This window comes from Nematolebias whitei, chromosome 2, assembly GCF_014905685.2.
Source record: "Nematolebias whitei isolate Nwh7 chromosome 2, NemWhi1, whole genome shotgun sequence".
NCBI lineage: Eukaryota > Metazoa > Chordata > Actinopteri > Cyprinodontiformes > Rivulidae > Nematolebias > Nematolebias whitei.
Window position 1 is genome coordinate 37368272 of NC_056499.1, and position 6703 is coordinate 37374974.

The following is a 6703-nucleotide window of genomic DNA, read 5'->3' on the forward strand; positions in this document are numbered from 1 at the left end:
TGTGTGTGTGTGTGTGTGTGTGTGTGTGTGTGTGTGTGTGTGTGTGTTCTGGTATTCCCTACGGTATGGGGACATGAAACTGTTTACACAGTCACGTCATGGGGACCTGTTCCCTTATGGGGACCAAAATCCAGGTCCCCATAAGGGAAACTGCTTTAAATCAATATTTGAGCTATTTAAAAGGTGCCTGTGATGTTTTTGGGGCTGGCCCATAACGCATGTTTTTCAGTCAAAGTTTGTGTGTGTGTGTGTCTCATAGCGCCCCCTTCCAGTTTTTTTACTGCTACTGCAACCAGTGTTTCACACACACTTTTCATCCAAATATAGTAAGGTGCCGCCCACTTCCTGGTCCTCATTAGGAAGGATTTCACCAGAAAAATACAATTTAAGTGTAAAGGTGTTTTCTTTTCAAATATAAAGAAAATAATATACAAGATGATTATTTCATGTCCAAATTCAAGTTTGTTAATTTAACCCCTTCAAAAAAAAAAAATAGCATTTGGTCAAAATGTTGTACTTAAACTAAAGAAATTCCAAATGGACTATAAAATATATGTACACATCAAAAAAATTGAGTAAAAAAATGGTTAAAAAGCTTACCCAATTAGAGAAACAATAAAAAGTTGTAACAATTTTGCAAATTTTCACTCTTATATTGTAGCCAAAGCAAATGGACAAACATTTGTCTTAAATTGTAACTGAAAAATAGTAAAAGTTGGAACCTATCTGATTTTTAGGAGGAGTTTGTTCAAATTGTGCAGGATAAGTTACTTAAAGAGTCAGGGGCTTGTGCTAGATGGGAAAAATAAACACAAGGTATGCATGTTTGTTCAAATAACCAGTAAGCTAATGATTAGTCCTACAAGTATGGTAAATATTTTAACACTAACATTTTATTTTCACATCACTCTATGTGCATTCCTGCTGATGAGACAAAAGAGGTAGTCTGTTTAAGATTAAAATCAGACACCACTCTGAGCAGCAGGGCTACACTTTCCACAGAGCAACTGTGTCAACTCGAACCTGTGCCTACAGTCAACCTACTTCACATATGGGGGCAATAACATGAGTATGCTATGGGTTCTCCAGTTTTTCTTATTGTTGCCAACCTGTACATGGAAGAGGTAGAAAAGAGAGCCATGATGCCCTTTTCAGGGAGAGCACTGAGTCATTGGTTTAAGTATATTGAAAACACCTGGGTTAAAATTAAATCTCAAGAAGTCCACCATTTCACTGATCACATCGACTCTGTAGATAAATATATAAAGTTAACATGAGAAGATATAAAAAAATAGTAGGTTGGCTTTCTTGGACTGTGAGGTCTTAGTTTCTGATGGAGGACATTTGCAATCTGAGGTGTACTATAAACCAGCCCACCCTCTGGAGCACAAGTTAGGAGTCATCAGGACTCTGTATCACAGAGCAGATAGCATCCCCACTAATTTGGGAGCCAGGCAGAAGGAGAAATCCTACACAAAACAGGCTCTAGAGCAATGTGGATATCCTAACTGGGCCTTCCTGAAAGAAGATAAGAAACCCAAACAGGACTCCAGTCAGCCATCAGGTAAAAAGGAGGAACCCAGACCAGTGGTCATTCCATATGATGAGGGAGTATCAGAGAAACTGAGATGTTTATTTTCTAAACATAACGTCCCAGTGGCTTTTAAACCCCAAAATACATTACGGCAAAGACTGGTTCATCCCAAAGATCCAGTCCCCCGGCACAAACAGTAATGTTGTGTATGCTGTTCAGTGTCAGGAGGGCTGTGATCAGTCTTACATCGGGGAAACTAAACAGCCACTGGCCAAAAGGATGGCCCAGAACAGAAGATCAACATCATCAGGCCAGGACTCTGCGGTCTACACTCATCTCCAGGCCAGTGGTCACTCTTTCAGGGATGAAGATGTGCACATCCTTGATGGAGAGGAACAATGGTTTGAGAGAGGAGTAAAGGAGGCCATCTTTGTGAAAATAAATCGTCCATCATTAAACAGGGGTGGGGCCTCCGGGTTCAACTGTCCCCCTCTTACAATGCTGTTATTGCTAGTATCACTCAGCCCTCTGTGAACAGTAAACAGCCATCAGGTGCTAATGATCCATTGTTAGTCTGATGGTCCTTCTTGACCATGTGATCAGCTGGTTTTGGTTGTCAGCAGCAAAACTGGTTGATCCACTCTGAAAAGGTGCTATTTAAGAGACTGAGCTGAAAACCGCACCTCAGACTGAGGAAGTCTCTCGGATAAGAGACGAAACGTTTTTACATTTTTTATGTTGTTTTCCTTAGTTTTTTTTTGTTGTTTTTTTTATGTCCAGAGGACCAGATTTAACTTTTTTAGATACCATCAGTAAACAGGGGTGGAGGCCTCCGTGTTCAACAGTCCCCCTCTGACATTGACAATAACAGCATCGTAAATGTCAATTTATTTATATAGCACATAAAAACAACAAAAGCTGACCAAAGTGCTTTACAGTTAAGACAGATTAAAAATTAAAACAGAGTAAAAATGCATCTAGTGCCACTCAAAAACACAAGTTGACAGTAAAAACAACACACAACAATAAAATCAGATCAACTTGTTCTCAGACTCTCCGTGGATGAAATGCCAATGAATACAGATGAGTCTTGAGCAAAGATTTAAAAGTCTCAACAGTCTAAGCGGTCTTTAAATTCTCAGGTAAACTGTTCCACAGTTTTGGAGCAGTAACCGCAAAAGCCCGATCACCTCTGGATTTAAGTTTGGATCTGGGGACATCTAAGAGGAATTGGTTGGTACCGAAGTGCTCTTACTGGAGTGTAGATGTTAATGAGATCACATAAATATGACGGGGCCAGACCTTTTAAGACTTTAAAAACAAACAAGCAATAAAATCTTAAAATCAATTTGGAAGTGGACAGGAAGCCAGTGGAGAGAAGCCAGGACAGGGGTTATGTGTTCATGTATTTTAGTTGCTGTTAAAAGACAAGCTGCTGCGTTCTGGACAGATTGTAAACGATGCAAAGATGATTTGTCTAAACCAACATACAATGAATTATAGTAGTCCAAATGAGATGTAACAAATTATTGCTAGTATCACTCAGCCCCCTGTGAATAGCAAGCAGCCATCAGGGTGCTAACAATCCATTGTTAGGGTGATGGTCCTCCTTGATCATGTGAACAGCTAGTTTTGAATGTCAACAACAAACTGGTTGATCCATTATGAGAATGTGCTATTCATAAGACTGAACTTGGTGCAGCTATTGAGACTTTGTCAGTCTCTTTCTGATGACAGACTAAACGTTTCTTCAATTTTTTGTTTTTGTTTTTTGAACCGGTCCAGAGGACCTGACAACTTTTTTAGATACAGTATTTTAAGTTGGCTTGAAATTAAACTTGATATTTGGTATAATGCAAACTGAGCTTGCTAGATGCAAGATCATGTCTCATGGGTTGATGACATTGTTAAAAACTTTAAGGGATTAACCCACAGCTACATGGGAGAAGTTTCTTAATTATCTGAATGCAACTGGGGCCACAATCGCCAAGGCGTTCACAGGCCAGCCGAGAAACATATTCCCTTCAGTGTGTCCTAGGTCTTCCTCTGGGTCTCCTCCAAATATGATGTGACCAGAACACTTCACCAGGGAGGCGTCCAGGAGGCATCCTAACCAGATGCCTGAGCCACCTCAACTAGATCCTTTCTTCCTTTCTATGTGAAGGAGCAGAGGCTCTACTCTGAGTCTCCCGGATGACCAAGCTTCTCACCCTACCTCTAAGGGAGACACCCTACCGAGGAAACTCATTTCAACCGCTTGTATCCGCATTCTCATTATTTCGGTCTCTACTAAAAGTTCATGACCATAGATGAGGGTAGGAATGTAGATTGACTGATAAATTGAGAGCTTTGCCTTTTGGCTCAGCTCTCACTTCACCACGACATATTGGTACAGAGCCAACATCACTGCAGATGCAGCACTAATCTGACTACTGATCTCTCGCTTCATTTTCTCCTCATTCATGAACAAGACATCAAGATACTTAAACTCTTCCACTTGGGGCATGACCTCTTCCCCACACCAGAGAAAGCACTCTGCCCTTTTCTGGCTTAAGATTATGGTCTCAGATTTGGAGGCACTGATCCTCATCCGGCCGTGTCACATTCAGCGAAAGCTGAATATCACAATCTGATAAAGCCAACAGAACCACATCATCCACAAAAAGCAGAGACGCTATCCTAAGGCCACCAAAATGGATCCCCTCAACACCTTGGCTGTGCCTAGAAATTCTTTCCATAAAAGTTATAAATAGAATCAGTGACAAAGGTCAACCTTGGCAGAGTCCAATTCTAACTGGAAACAAGCCTGGCTTACTGCTGGCAATAAGCTCTGACACTGGTTGTACAGGGACCTAACAGCCCATATCAAAGGGCTTGGTACCCCATACTCCCATAATACCTCCCAGAAAACTCCCAGAGGGACACGGTCGAACACCTTTTCCAAGTCTACAAAATATATATAGACTGGATGAGCAAACTCCTATGCACCCTCCAGGACCCTGCTGAGATTAAAGAACTAGTCCAGTGTTTTACAACTAGGATGAAAACCACACTACTCTTTCTGAATCCGAAATTTGACTATCTGGTGGACCCTCCTCTCCAGGACTTCTGAATAGACCTTAGCAGGAAAGCTTAGGAATGTGATCCCCCTGTAGTTGGAACACACTCTGCAGTCTCCCTTTTTAAATAGGGAGACCACCACCCCAGTCTGCCAATCCAAAGGAACTGCCCCCAGTGTCCACACAATATTGTAGAGTCATGTCAGCCAACACAACCCCATAACATCCTGAGACTTAAGAAACTCTGGGCACATCTCATCCACTCCCTGTGACTTGCCACCAAGGAAATTTTTAACCACCTCGGTGACCTCAGCATCAGAGATTGGAGAACCTGACCCAGGGTCCCCAGGCTCTGCTTCCTCATTGGAAGATGTGCTAGTGGGGTTGAGGAGGTCTTCAAAGTAGTCTGCCCACTGACCCACAAAGTCCCGAGTCCAGGTCAGTAGCGCACCACCTCCATCATAAACAGTGTTGGTGGTAAACCACTTTTCTCCCTTAAGACGTCAGATGGTGGACCAGAATTGCCTCAATGCGATGTGGAAGTCATTCTCCATTGCCTCTCCAAACTCTTGCCACAAGCAGGTTTTTACCTCAGCAACCACCCAAGCCGCAATCTGCTTGGATTGTCAATACCCATCAGCTGCTTCCAGAGTCCCACTCGCCAAAAAGACCAGATAGGACTCATTCTTCAGCCTGACAGCATACCTCACTGTCAGTGTCCACCAGCGGGTTGAGGGTTGCCGCCATGACAGGCACTGATAACCTTATGGTAACAGCTCTAGTAAGCTGCATCAACAATGGAAGCATGGAACATGGCCCACTCAGACTCAATGTCCCCCACTTTCCCTGGAACATGTTCAAAGCTCTCTCAGAGGTGAGTTGAAGCTCAGTCTGATGGGAGACTTTGAAAGACATTCCCAACAGACCCTCACTATACATTTGGGCCTGTTGGGTCTGACCGGCATCCTCCCCACCATTGCAGCCAACTCACCACCAGCTAATGGTCAGTTGACAACTCCACCCCTCTCTTCACCAGAGTGTCCAAGACATGCGGTCGCAGATCAGATGAGACAACAACAAAGTCAATCATCAAACTCCAGCATAAGTGTCTTAGTGCCAAGAGCACATATAAGCCCCTTATCCACGGGGCCCTTTGGTACTCCTATGTAACTAGTTGTGGCCGATTGCGTGTTTTATCAACAATGCCTTTAGCAGTGGAACCCACCCCATTTTTGGGACCTAATTCTCTGAGGTCCCAGGTCTGGTTTTTGTAGGGTCTAGATGTGACGTCAGCGCACTGTAGGTCACTGATTGGTCAGGGGGCGTATTCATTGGTGGAGAGCGGAGATTCAGTCTTCCACCGGAAATCCCGATCCACCATTTTCTTTTTCACCCACCATAACAGACAACAAGAAATTGGAGGAGCATATTTTGGAATATTTTATAAGGTAAAACAAATAATCATGGCACAACCGTGGTTGAATGCTGAAGTTCAGGCATTTCTCTGTTTGCTGGCCGACGAACAAGTGCAAAGCGAGCTAGATGGAACGAAACGAAATGAAAAGATTTTTCAAGAGGTGTCTGCGCAGATGGCGGTGCAGGGCTTCCATCGCACACCAAAGCAAATTAAAGCTTAAAAAACTAAAAAGCGATTACAAAACGATTAAGGACCACAACGGTAGGAGTGGAGCAAACAGAAGAAACTGGAAGTGGTTTGAACAAATGGATGCCATTTATGGCAAACGCCCAGCCAACAAAGGGAGGGAGAGTGGCCTAGACACGGCCACTGCTCTTCTGGAATCTATAGTTGATGGTGAGTGTATTTTATTTACTTTAAGCATATTTCCTTTTCCTCATGTAACCATTTCTTTACGTTTTCTGAAAGTACTCTGAACAAACGAGGCTGACGCGGTTAAGTCGTCATTAGTTAGCATCATTGCTAACTGTACTCTGTTGCTGTTTTTCCACTCTTATTTTGAATGCAGAAAGTCCCACTGAAGATGAAGGTTCGCCAGATTCTGCTTTTGACTGTCCAATCCTCCCCGCTTCTGACCCTTCCCGACCACACCAGCTCCAAGTACATCTACGCCACAGAGTACATCTACGCCAC

At 43.1% G+C, this 6703-nt stretch overlaps 1 protein-coding gene across 1 annotated transcript in view; it reads right to left on the reverse strand.

The window, feature by feature from the left end:
* Window positions 1-6703, reverse strand: part of LOC119426800 (D-glucuronyl C5-epimerase B) — a 92068-nt gene that overhangs the window by 20388 nt on the left and 64977 nt on the right. The window lies entirely within an intron of this gene.